Here is a 13,504-nt window from a genome sequence, read left to right as displayed (position 1 = left end):
CTTTGAACCTTTCAGCAACTGTATCATTTGAATTGGAAGGCCAGTAAAAGGATCCAACCATTATTTTATTCCAGTTGCCAACAATGACCGCTGACCATACTAACTCACAGGAAGTATCTACTTCAATTTCGCGAGAAGTTAAACTACTTCTAACAGCAAATAACACGCCACCGCCAACCGCGTTTAGCCTATCCTTTCGGAACACCATTAGGTTCTTCGCAAAAATTTCGGCTGTGCTTATATCTGGCTTTAGCCAGAATTCAGTGCCTATAACGATTTGAGCATCAGTGCATTCTATTAGCGCTTGGAGCTCTGGTACTTTGCCAACACAGCTACGACAATTTACACCTGTTATACCAATGGTTCCTGTATCTACGTTCTTCCTGTGTTCAACCTGCACCCTTTGTGACTGAAGCCCTTCTTGTGTTTTCCCGAGACCCTCTAACCTAAAAAACCGCCCAGTCCACGCCACACAGCCCCTGCTACCAGTGTAGCCGCCTCCTGCGTATAGTGGACACCTGACATATGCAGCGGAACCCGAAATCCAACCACCCTTTGGCGCAAGCCGAGGAATCTGCAACCTACACGGTCACAGAACCGTCTGAGCCTCTGATTCAGACCGTCCACTCGGCTCTGTACCAGAGGTTCGCAGTCAGTCCTGTCAACTATGTTGCATATGGTCAGCTCAGCTTTCATCTTGCAAGCAAGACTGGCAGCCATTACCACTTCTGTTAGCCGCTCGAAACCAGAGAGAATCTCTTCTGATCCAAAGTGACACACATCATTGGTACCGACGTGAGCAATCACCTGCAGTTGGCTGCACCCTGTGCTTTTCATGGCATCCCGGAGGACCCTTTCCACACCTGGAATGACTCCACTCAGTATGCACACGGAGTGCACATTTGTTTTACCCTTCTTGTCAGCCAAGTCCCTAAGGGGCCCCATAGCGCGCCTAACGTTGGAGCTCCCAACTGCAAATAATCCCACCCTCTGTGATGGCCCTCGTCTTGCAGGCTGAGTGGCTTCCTCTGAAACAGTACAGGCGACAGCATCTGGCCCAGCGACAGTGTCAGCCACAGACAGCACCAGGAACCTGTTTGTCAGACAAACTGGGCAGGCCTAATCTGCGGCCACCTGGGAAGTCTTTCGTCGCCTGCTTCGCCCCGGGGCGACCTCCCACTCGGCCACAGGTTAGGGGTCAGCCTCAGTGCGAGCAGTAACTGGGTTGGCCACCGTTGAGGACCGATCAGAGGACTCGGGCGTGCTGGACGTCCGTTGGATCCCCACGGCCAGCCTGCAACAGTGGTGCCCATCCACTGCAGCCTCAAGCTGTGTAACTGAAGCCATCACAGCCTGAAGCTGAGAGCGAAGTGCACCAACTCGGCTCTGATCCGCACACAACAATCGCAGTCCCTGTCGATACTAAAGACCATAGAAAACTAAACTATGCAGATAAACGGACTATCGTTTCGCGCTACGTAAATCTACTGTAGACCCTGACGAAAACGCACAAACTGTGTCTAGTAATATGCAGATATTCAAAAAACTAACTACCGAAGTACTCAGATGAAACTAAATAATTCACCCCTGATTAGGGACTTGTAATATATCACAAAATCGGTTTACTTTCCGACGTAAACGAAAACGCGAGAACAGTGGCTATTAGATATTAAATTTACACGCAGAAGCTCAAGAAACTAAACTATTAAAGCACACAGATGATACAATAAAATTCGCTCTTGGTTAGGAACTCGTAAATGTCACAAAAGCAGTTACTTCCCTGTTGCTGAGTCTGTCTCGGTCGGCTACTACTGTCTGACTGCTTTCCCATTAGCTCAGCGAGTCGATGAAATGCTCTGGGGAACAAATACGAAGAATCGCTAATGTTCGAGTTGTGTTCGTGCCAAACACTTTTTTTAGTTAAACCATCAAATTGTATACAATTTACAGCCTCATAATGCGGTGTCTTGTGTATTTCTTCCTGTTACTGTTACTTTTATTTAAAATTTAAGACATAACATGAACTTCTTACAGGCATAAGTTACTACTTTTTCCTTCCATGACACAAATAAAGCCAACAGCAAAAATAATGGATACAGTAACATTGTCTGTATCCAGTGAGCTAGAAAAATGTGTGCCCACAAATAAAAACATGGTGGATCAAGTCTGGAGAACATGGAGGCGAAAACATCAGACCTCCATAACCAATAAGTTTATGTGGAAACAATTCATTTAAATATTTACGCACACTCATTCAAAAGTGTGGCAGTGCACCATTAGGATGAAACACGGCTGCCACCGAACATCAAGTGGGACGTTTCCTGATGCATCAGACAAAGTACTGCAAACAAGCATATGATACACAGGCGCATTCAGTTTCTCCAGCAAAAGGCAAGGGCTCAAAAGCACTCCCCCTACAATTCCAGCCCACAGGTTCACGCCAAAGCATACCTCATAGCCATGTTCACAGGTGGTGTAAGGGTTGTGTTCTGACAAATAATGGCTTTGGTGGAGGCTGAAAATACCTTCTTGAGTGAAGCTAGGTTTATGGGCCTATATCAGATTGTTTATAAAATGTTAGTTATCTTCCACTTTGTACAAAAACCATTCACAAAACTCTATTCAGTCTTTTGGCTGCTGGATTTGACTTAACATTTAATGATATGGGTGCAGTTCTTCATTGTGCAACACGTGAACAACTGGTCTTTGAGATACATGGAACATCCTTGCAATATGTGGGTATTTCGTTGAGGTGATGAGTGAACAGTTTCAAGAATCGTGTCTTCCCTTTGTGAAGTACAGCTAGTCCTTGGAACACCTATGTCAATTAATTGTGGATGAAGATTGCTGGTTTCTCAAAGATGTTGCACCAGGCGATGAAAAACATCCTTATCAGGATGGCGCCTTTGATGATACCATGTAGCATACACACGAGGAGCAGCAGCAGCAGCAGCTTGATTATCAGATGTATTCACCACCAAAAGCATATCGACGTATTCATCATTTGTGTACTCTATCAAGAATCCCCACTACATGAACTTGACAGGACCATTTACTGTTGTGCACTATGCAGTCAGCAGTCACATGTGTGCAGTTTAATGGTTCATCCTGTCACGTGAAGGGCTATTGTCATGTGACAAAATGATGTTCTGCTTATAAACGATGAGAACTAGAGAACATATGTCTAAAAAACAAAAAAAGGAACCTGGCAAAGATTCCTGTCATAGCTACATGGTCGATGTGGGTTTGATGTCCCAGCTGTCTACTCATTGAGCTATGACAGCTAGTAAGGTAGTGCAGGGTGACACACGTTCCTCTGTACATTACAATGTGCTGCATTATGTGACAGAGTTGCTAGCTTCTCGTTTACATCTGTTTTCAAAATGCAGTCGATCTGATTTTGCTAGATAACCTTTTGTTTAAATCAGGATGAGGAAGCACATGCTGACCTGCAAGTGCAGCATAAGGATCTGCACTACAAATCCATTCAGCAATTGAGATTTAAATGTGATGTCGTACACTCTGACTTTAAAGAAGTATCATAAGTATCACTGGCGAATTATTTTCCACCTCTTGATTTAAGTAGGAGGCATTGGAGTATTGCACTGATTAGGTTATAGACATACAACAGTATTCCCAATATCACATGCGCAAAAAATAAGCGACAACTAGAAGGCGGTGAAGTTGTGAAAATAGAACCCGGCGTATACACTACTGGCCATTAAAATTGCTACACCAAGAAGAAATGCAGATGATAAACGGGTATTCATTGGACAAATATATTATACTAGAACTGACATGTGATTACATTTTCACGCAATTTGGGTGCATACATCCTGAGAAATCACTACCCAGAACAACCATCTCTGGCCGTAATAACGTCCTTGATACGCCTGGGCATTGAGTCAAACAGAGCTTGGATGGCGAGTACGATACCACAGTTCATCAAGAGTAGTGACTGGCGTATTGTGACGAGCCAGTTGCTCGGCCACCATTGACCAGACGTTTTCAGTTGGTGAGAGATCTGGAGAATGTGTTGCCCAGGGCAGCATTCGAACATTCTCTGTATCCAGAAAGGCCCGTACAGGACGTGCAACATGCGGTCGTGCATTATCCTGCTGAAATGTAGGGTTTCGCAGGGATCGAATGAAGGGTAGAGCCACAGGTCGTAACACATCTGAAATGTAGCGTCTGCTGTTCAAAGTGCCGTCAACGCGAACAAGAGGTGACCGCGACGTGTAACCAATGACAACCCATACCATCACGCCGGGTGATACGCCAGTATGGCGATGACGAATACACGCTTCCAATGTGCGTTCACGGCGATGTCGCCAGATACCGATGCGACCATCATGATGCTGTAAACAGAACCTGGATTCATCCGAAAAAATGACGTTTTGCTATTTGTGCACTCAGGTTCGTCATTGAGTACACCACCACAGGCACTCTTGTCTGTGATGCAGCGTCAAGGGTAACCGCAGCCATGGTTTCCGACCTGATAGTCCATACTGCTGCAAACGTCTTCGAACTGTTCGTGTAAATGGTTGTTGTCTTGCAAACGTCCCCATCTGTTGACTCAGGGATCGAGACGTGGCTGCACGATCCGTTACAGCCATGCGGATAAGATGCCTGTCATCGCGACTGCTAGTGATACGAGGCCGTTGGGATCCAGCACGGCGTTCCGTATTACCCTCCTGAACCCACTGATTCCATATTCTGCTAACAGTCATTGAATCTCGACCATCGCGAGCAGCTATTTCGCGATACGATAAACCGCAATCGCGATAGGCTACAATCCGACCTTTATCAAAGTTGGAAACGTGATAGTACGCATTTCTCCTCCTTACACGGGGCATCACAACAGCGTTTCACCAGGCAATCGGTTGGAAACTTTCCTCTTGTCAGCACGTTGTAGGTGTCGCCACTGGCGCCAACCTTGTGTGAATTCTCCGAAAAGCTAATCATTTGCATATCTCAGCATCTTCTTCCTGTCGCGTCTGTAGCACGTTATCTTCGTGGTGTAGCAATTTTAGTATCCAGTAGTGTATGATATTGAAGATTTAAACAAAGTTGTTAAATCGCCTGGAAAAGGAATTGAGTTACACGCAACTGTGAATACACTCAAATCAGGGATAAAGAGAAACTTTTTGCATCTGTCTGATAAATTTTACTTATCGGATAAAACAATAGATATACTAGCTGTCAGTAGAATTTGTGTTGGGTCTGACATCACAACAGACTCTTATCTTGAAGATAGATTGATTCACACAATCTACGGTTTCTTTCCTGCAGCTGAACCAGGATGGAAGATTGTTGAAGCTTCTACCAATGCCATATACCATCAAGTGGCCGTCCAGACATTACCGCGTTTAGAGCTGCATATTGTGAACGAAGACAACCGTCTCATCGACTTTCGCGGTGTGGAAATCATAGTACATCTTCATCAAAGGCAGGATGGGTGTATGACATAAACCAGCATACACAATCGTCCGTGTACCACTTCATATCTGAGACACAGTGTGATAAAAACGAAAAACTACAGTCTCTTAAGTTGCTGGTCTTGAAACCTCACAAATACGCCACTCAATATAACAGCTGTTACAGTATATGATGAGAGGATTATATGTAAGGAATATATTTAACAGAAGTCAATTGCCTCACCAATGTTTAATAGAAATGATAAAATCGGGATTCTTATCCAACACTAGGATGATGGTTTCCCATATGTGAATAGGAAATTTAGGAAAAATGGTGCTAATGCTAGAGTTGCGTCCAACCTTACATGTACGAGATATGTGAGGAAAATAATCAGACTTCAAACACTGCAAACGATCTGGCAACGCTGTGTTGTTCTACTTGTGTAGGTCGGTGTGTTCGTCCTTTCCAAATGCTCACGCCGAATTTCAGCTCTGTACAGTCATTACGTAATTTTTGAGGGCCATTCAGTGAAGTTCTGTTTTTGTTGCGTGTTATAAAACTGGAACAGCGGAATTTAGAGCAACGTTATGCCATGAAGTTTGGTGTTACACTTGAGGAATCCGTCAGTGTGAGCTTTGAAAAGTTGAAACAGGCCTATGGGAAACATCGCTTGTAAAGAGCACAAGTTTTTCGATGGCGCAAGTCGGTTTTGGAAGGACAAGAACAAATGGAAGATGACTCTCGCTCAAAGAGACCTTCAACTTCAAAAACACACGAAATCGTATGCTCTTATGACATCAGATCGACGTTTAACAGTAAGGATGATGGATGACTTGTTAAACATTTTCACCGTACATCAAATTCTGACTGAAGTTTTGCACGTGCGAAAGGTTTGTACCAACACCTCAAAATCACACAACTGAGCAGAACGACAATCGAAGAAATTTTTTGAGAAGATTGCCAATGACCACCAATGTTTCAGTCATTTGATCACAGTTGATGAATCTTAGATTTTTGAGATTTGGTTCAGCCATTTGATCACAGTTGATGAATCTTAGATTTTTGAGATCCTGAGACAATGCGGAAGAGTGAGGCGTGGCTCACTGATACACGTCCTCGACCGAAGAAAGCTCGAATGAGTAAATCAAATATCAAAAGACGGTGATTTTTTTTACAGTAGCGGGTATCATACATAAAGAATTTGTTCCTCCAGGACAAATTGTCAACCAAGTGTTTTACAAACATGTCTTTGGAAGCCTTAAGAAAAGAATGAATCAAGTGACACTGGACATTTCAGACAAGTGAATGCTGCATCATAACAACGCCCCATGTCACAAGAGCACTTCCATCTTGGAATTTTTTTCTCAGAAGGCATTCCTCTTGTACCACAACCTCCCTATTCGCCTTATCTGAGTCCTTGAACAATTTTTCTTTCCCTGAAACTGAAAAAGTCTTAAAAGAAGGTCATTTTTGGGCTCGGGAGAAAATTCAAAGGAATGTGTCCAACGTGCTAAAGGCCCTACCGGTTGAGTCTTTTCAGCACTCCTACCAAGAATGGGAACAACGACTCTACCAGTGTATAGCTGCCAAAGGGAACTACTGGAAGGGGGCAATATCGTTGTTTGAAAAAAATAAAAGCTATGGCTGATAAGTAATCAGTCTCGTTACTTTTCTCACACACCTTGTAATGCCTTAGCATTTCTGCTTCAGGAGAAAATATATGAACTGTACAGGGTCAAGACTGACTGGACACATAATGTGGGTATAGCAGCAAACATTAAAACATACGTTTATGCACCGGCCCCAGACTTGAAAGGTTTATAAAATGCAGGATGGTTCATAAATGAACTTACAGCGAGAGCAACAACAGAGAATAGTTAATTTAGTGCACGCATACCCCTGAAGATGTTGACCGTGTAATTTTAGGACATTGAACATATTATTATGAACGTGGAGTTGAAACTCGTTTTGGTAAGAAGTGCAACAGATAATAACTCATACACTCAAAGAGAAACTGGTGAAGTGAATAAGATTATCATTGATAAAATAATATTGGAGATACCACACATCAGTGTAACAGATGGGAAATGTTTGAAACTTTTATAAGCAGCTATTCATTTCTGATAAACTCTCTCTTCATAGGAGCTTTTTGAATATCCCACGCTACCGATTGCATCCAAGCAAATGTGGGCTATAAAAACCGCCTTTGAATCTGAAACACTAAGTTTCATAATACTAGCATTTCAAAACAATAGGAACGGAAACCTGGCAATTCGACAATTGTAATTTAACTAACACCAAAGTCAACTTATGTTCAGTTTATTATCTATATGACAATTTTGACTGTTTACAACTGGAGTGGGATCATAGCATCTACAGTCTAGCGTTCGATAAGTATGCAATATTTTACCCTTCTTACTATGAGAATATTAAAGAAGAAGGAAGTCTGCTCACTTCATGGAATTTAAGGAGCTGGGACCACTCATCATTATAGAATTATCAAAATAGAATGAGACAGTTAAATCTGGTCCACTAGACATAAGTATTGTATTTGAATCTTCAGCAAACTTCCCAGCACGTGCTGCAGTATATGCTCTAGTTCTGCATGACTCTCTGATTAACTATTCAGCAGTCAAAGGAATTGTGCAATGAGATGTACAAATGAACAAGTGTAGTGTCACATAAAGCATTTCACGATAACATCCCAAACAATGACCATCACTGCAAATTGTCAAGGCTTTTATGATGAATACAAACAGTTTGTGTTTAAGGATATTGCCTTCATTACTTTTACAAATGAGGAACAATTACTAATGACATTCTCAGCAAGTATAGCATCACCAGAATCTCTCAGGGATATGAATTCTGCCTAAATATGGAAGACAACATTACGGTTAACATGCTTTCTCCATAGAATATCCTGGTTTATGATATGACGATGTTGTGACATCGCTTCACACTTCTGACCACACAGACAATATCATCTACATTGAAGACATTGAGAAGACTACATGGATGCATAGGATCTACAAGTATGCAGCTATGAAATCCTATGCATGTCCATCCCTCTGGTAGCCCAAGAAGGAGTATGGAGACGGACAAAAAAGTGTTGTTTATGCTTCAGAAACGTAAAACTGTTTTAAGATGGGTGACAAATAACTGAATTTAAAATGAATTTACTGGTTATTAATGAGTGCACCCTGAGTCTACTTTGTTTTCAGTCAATGTTAGCTAATACAGGTGAGGATACAAGGATATGTTTCTATTTAGTGTACAACTTCATCCAGATATGGTGTCTATAGTCTATTCCAAGCACAAGTGATGTAATTTTAGACATGGTTTGTACACTTCTTTTGAAATGGCAGCGATCATGTGCTAAGTGTTCTCAAATATCTACAAATGCTGATCATAAGCAAAATCCCAGGTGATTAGTCTATGAACCCTGTTATTGTCATCCATAAACCACACCACCTTAATACCACTCACATTTCAAAACAATTTATGTCACACCATTTATATACATACTTCATGACTTCGACAAAATTCTGAATCAGGTTTTGTAAATAAAAATAAAAATATAGGGTAACAAATTTCTTCATTATTTATTCAATTAATTTTACACAATAATTTCTGCTAGTGAAAATGATAACATTTATTTGTACATTTGTTTTATTTTGCAACAATAATAATGCTTTTTATGAACAGAGATACATTTTTTGTACTAACAGTGTGAGTTCTTAAACTTATTATGTACAGAGATAATTGCTTTACTAACAATCAATGTCTTTCCCCTGAAAGCCATCATTGGTACAACAGAAAAATTAGAATGCAGGTATTGCACTGTCCTTTGACATGAATGGAAACTAGAGTATACTAAAAACTATGCGCCTGGATGACTAGCAGTAGGTGAAAAAGACTAATATAGAAATATTTATACACATTTCATTATAGCATACATAGCATGCAATAAATTCACTTACACACACACACACACACACAGACATACACACAATTTTCAAATAAATATATCCACTAAAACGAACAACGTGAATACAGACAAGTTTCAATCCTGTCCCCACAAATGATCAGTTTATCATCATTAGGTGGAAGATTGGTTTTCACCTTGATACATTGTGCATCTCATGGCTCCATGATAGAATACTAATTTGTCACATCATATGCTGCTGTTGAGATGGAGCACTGTCAACACTGCTCTACAGGCTCTTCAAATCCGAGAGGCATTAATGATGCATGAGGTACACCCTTCAAACACCTTTGTGTGGCAACTGTAACTATATGGTATGCACACATTTTCGACCCAAGACCTACAAGCTTCTCAATCCAAATCACCTCATCCTTCACAACATCGACAATCTTGCCAGTTATTATGCAATATGGATTATTGGCCACGATTCAAGAATGCATCGGGATGACACCATATTACTTCATATGGATCACAAACCCTCTCCAATAGATGAAGTTGTCTGTTTCCATATAGAGTAAATTTGGATTTTCTAAATGCTCTGCAAAATCATAATGAAACTGGTACATGTGAAGGTCCAATACACACATACTGACATAAACAGATTTATGAACTTAAATTAAAAGGAAGGTGAGCTTTTGCCCCTACTATTGATGTTCTATTGATGGCAGAATCGATTTTCGATCACATAGTGATCATCCTCAGTGCTGGAAGCTAAAGACTTTTTACATAGCATACAATGTAGGCATAGCGTTTAGTGAGTAAAAAATTTTTTATATAGCGATCAGTGAGTAACAACAAAAAACCACAAATACACCTGGGTATAAACCAACTGTTGGAAAGAACATACCTAATATGTACAAATTAAACTCAGACACTGGTATCAAGTTATCAATAACCAAAACTGAGAAGCGATCACAGTAACTGAAGCCACGGTTTACATTCACCTATACAACGGACCTCATTGTGACAGGGCCTTGGAACGCCCTCTATGTGGCGTGTGTGAAGTGAAGACTTAACAAATCTTTATTGGCCAAGAGATTACCACAAAATATCAACATGCACTTGCAAATCATAAATTAAGATGGATTAAAATACAGCGTACCCAAACAGTGGGATAAGAGGGCAATTAAGAATACCCTAGTGCAGGTAAAATTCGCAATGGACAATTGTAAAATAAATAAAGTAGTACAGAATAAAATGGCTGTAATGGTAGAAAAGCTATTAAAAATGAGGTAGAAAAAGGAAATAATCAGAACAGTAGGGAACGTTTGATAGTAAAAAGCTTGAATAATAAGTTATAAGAAGGTAATGCAACTGTCACAAAGGCAGACAAAGGGAACTCCATTGTCATTGTTACAAAAGAACTACTTGTAGAAAAATTTTTTTTGAAGAAAAAAGGTATTACATCAATTGAGAGAGACCCAACGAATGAGATTCAAAGAAAGCTAAATGAGAAACTTAAATCATTTTCAAATTTGATAGCCCCCCGTGATATACAATATCTTAGGGTAATGATTCCAAAAATTCTGAGGCTACGATCACAGATCGAGGTTCATAAAGAGTTTTACCCCATTAGGCCTTTGGTCGATGGGAGAGGGGCCCATTGGTCAACACTGAGAAAAAATGCCTAACAATTTTGAACAAACACCGTAAATTTGAGCAGCAATTCTCGGTTATAAATAGTGCCCAATTAGTAAAAAAATAAAAGATATACCTATTGCAGACACTATGATGTTTATTTCGTTAGACATCGTTAATTTATATACGAATATCCCCATTTAGGAAACAGTAGAAATTATTGATGCTAATCTCAGAAACCACAGTAATATGTCTGTTGCGGAAATCAGTGAGTTCATAGAACTGTTATCATTTTGATTAGAGTATAATTACTTCACATCTAATGACAAAATTTATGTCCAAAAGGACGGACTTAACATGGGAAGTTCTGTGTCAGGGATTATCGCAGATATCTTCATTAACTATTTAGAACTAAAATTACTAAAAGGTTTTCCCACCTTAGCTGAAAAGATCTTATACTATTATAGATACGTCGACGATACACTGTTGCTAATTGATGGCAGTCAGTCTGCTATTGACGAAATCGTGATTACATTTAATGGTCTACATAACAAGATTACTTTCACAGTTGAAAATGAAAAGAACGGAGCCATTAACTTTTTAGATTTAACCATTAGAAGGGAAAATGGAAAACATACATTTGACATTTATAGAAAGTCAACTTTTACCGATATCATCTTGGATTATTGTTCACAACACCCAAACAAACACAAAAAGGCGTTTTTCAATTTCGCATTTAATCGTATGTTCCGGCTACCATTATCCAGTGAAAACCATGAAAAAGAGCTAAATGTAGTTAAAGACATTGCAAAAAACAATAATTACTCATTAAAATATGTCATGGACATTTATGAGATAGTCTACAAAAAATACAGTAAAGGCAAAATAAGTCAGAATACGATAAATGAAACAAAGAACCAAAAATTCATCACTTTATGATTTTATGGTCCTATTAGTAATGAAATAGCGAGATTATTCAAGAAGAAGAATATTAAAGTAGGTTTCTCAACTGCAAACAGGCTAGGCGGGCTTTTAATGAATAACACTCATAAATGCAATTACTTGCAAGAATCAGGTGTTTACAAGCGCACGTGTGCCATGTGCAACACAGGTTACATAGGATAAACCGGAAGGAAATTAGAAACGACGTTCCGTGAACACGTTGCCCTTGACAGGAAAGACATTGCGGAACAATCAAATTTCTCGGCCCATCTGATAGCTACTGGACATACAACACCAGATTTGACGTCTCAATTGAAGTTGTTGCATAAGGGCGAAAAGAGACACTTTCTCGACCTTATGGAAGAGATGGAGATTTTATGCAATCAGAAATCTCCAGACATAGCGTTACTTAACGAGCAAACGATTTCGAGAAGTACGCACTTTTGGGACTGCTTCCCTGTTTTCCTGTGTAAAAAAGCTGTCAACTAATGGCCAGTCATCACAATTGGCGATCCAAAATCAATCGCTTATTTTAGCTATCTTAAAGCTTAGGCACAAATGTTCTGGATTGCACCAATAAAGTTTACTAATTTAGTTTTAAAAAAAATATTCTCCATTTTGTTCTTCCAATTCTGGAAGTTTAGGATGCCTATTGGAACATAGTTTTCAATGTAGTCGACATCTCTGAGGCGCTAACACGAAGTAAATAGTAACTATTTTCACTTATATGCAATTATTTTTCATGTATCCTTGCAATTCCTTTGCCGTTTGAATGAGTTTACATTAACGTGTTGTAATAATGGTTCTGATACAGCACATGTGTATATATCTCATGACAGCATTACAGTATTTTATTATGCTAACTTTGTTCTCACTTACTAGGTAATACGTGTGAATCAGATAGCTGAACCGTATTACCCATACTTTTCATTAGCTAACATATTTTAGGGTACAGCATTTTTGAGGTTCTTCGTTAAGATTAATTGGCTGGTACTTTTAGCACCGCTTTTCTAATAACCTCTGTTAACTGGTGGTCAGGTTACATAACAGACAGCCATAACAGGTCTCTAACAAAATCCATGCACACTACACATTAAGTATTTGGTTATGACAATCTGTATGGTGTCCCAATAGACAAGGGATTAAACCCTCATCACTTTATTGTAATTATTTATGTTGCTAGTTTGTCATAAAAGAAGGTTGTACACATGGAAGAATCCTGGAAATACTAGAAGGTATCAGATAGATTATATAATGGTAAGACAGAGATTTAAGAACCAGGTATTAAATTGTAAGACACTTCCAGGGGCAGATGTGGACACTGACCACAATCTATTGGTTATGAGCTATAGATTAAAACTGAAGAAACTTCAAAAAGGTGGGAATTTAAGGAGATGGGATCTGGACAAACTGATTAAACCAGAGGTTGTACCGAGTTTCAGGGAGAGCATAAGGGAACAATTGTCACAAATGGAGGAAAGAAATACAGTAGAAGAAGAATGGGTAGCTCTGAAGGATGAAGTAGTGAAGGCAGCAGAGGATCAAGTAGGTAAAAAGACGAGAGCTACTAGAAATCCTTGG

This window comes from Schistocerca nitens, chromosome 9 (genome assembly GCF_023898315.1).
Source record: "Schistocerca nitens isolate TAMUIC-IGC-003100 chromosome 9, iqSchNite1.1, whole genome shotgun sequence".
Lineage (NCBI taxonomy): Eukaryota > Metazoa > Arthropoda > Insecta > Orthoptera > Acrididae > Schistocerca > Schistocerca nitens.
This window is presented reverse-complemented; position numbering follows the sequence as displayed.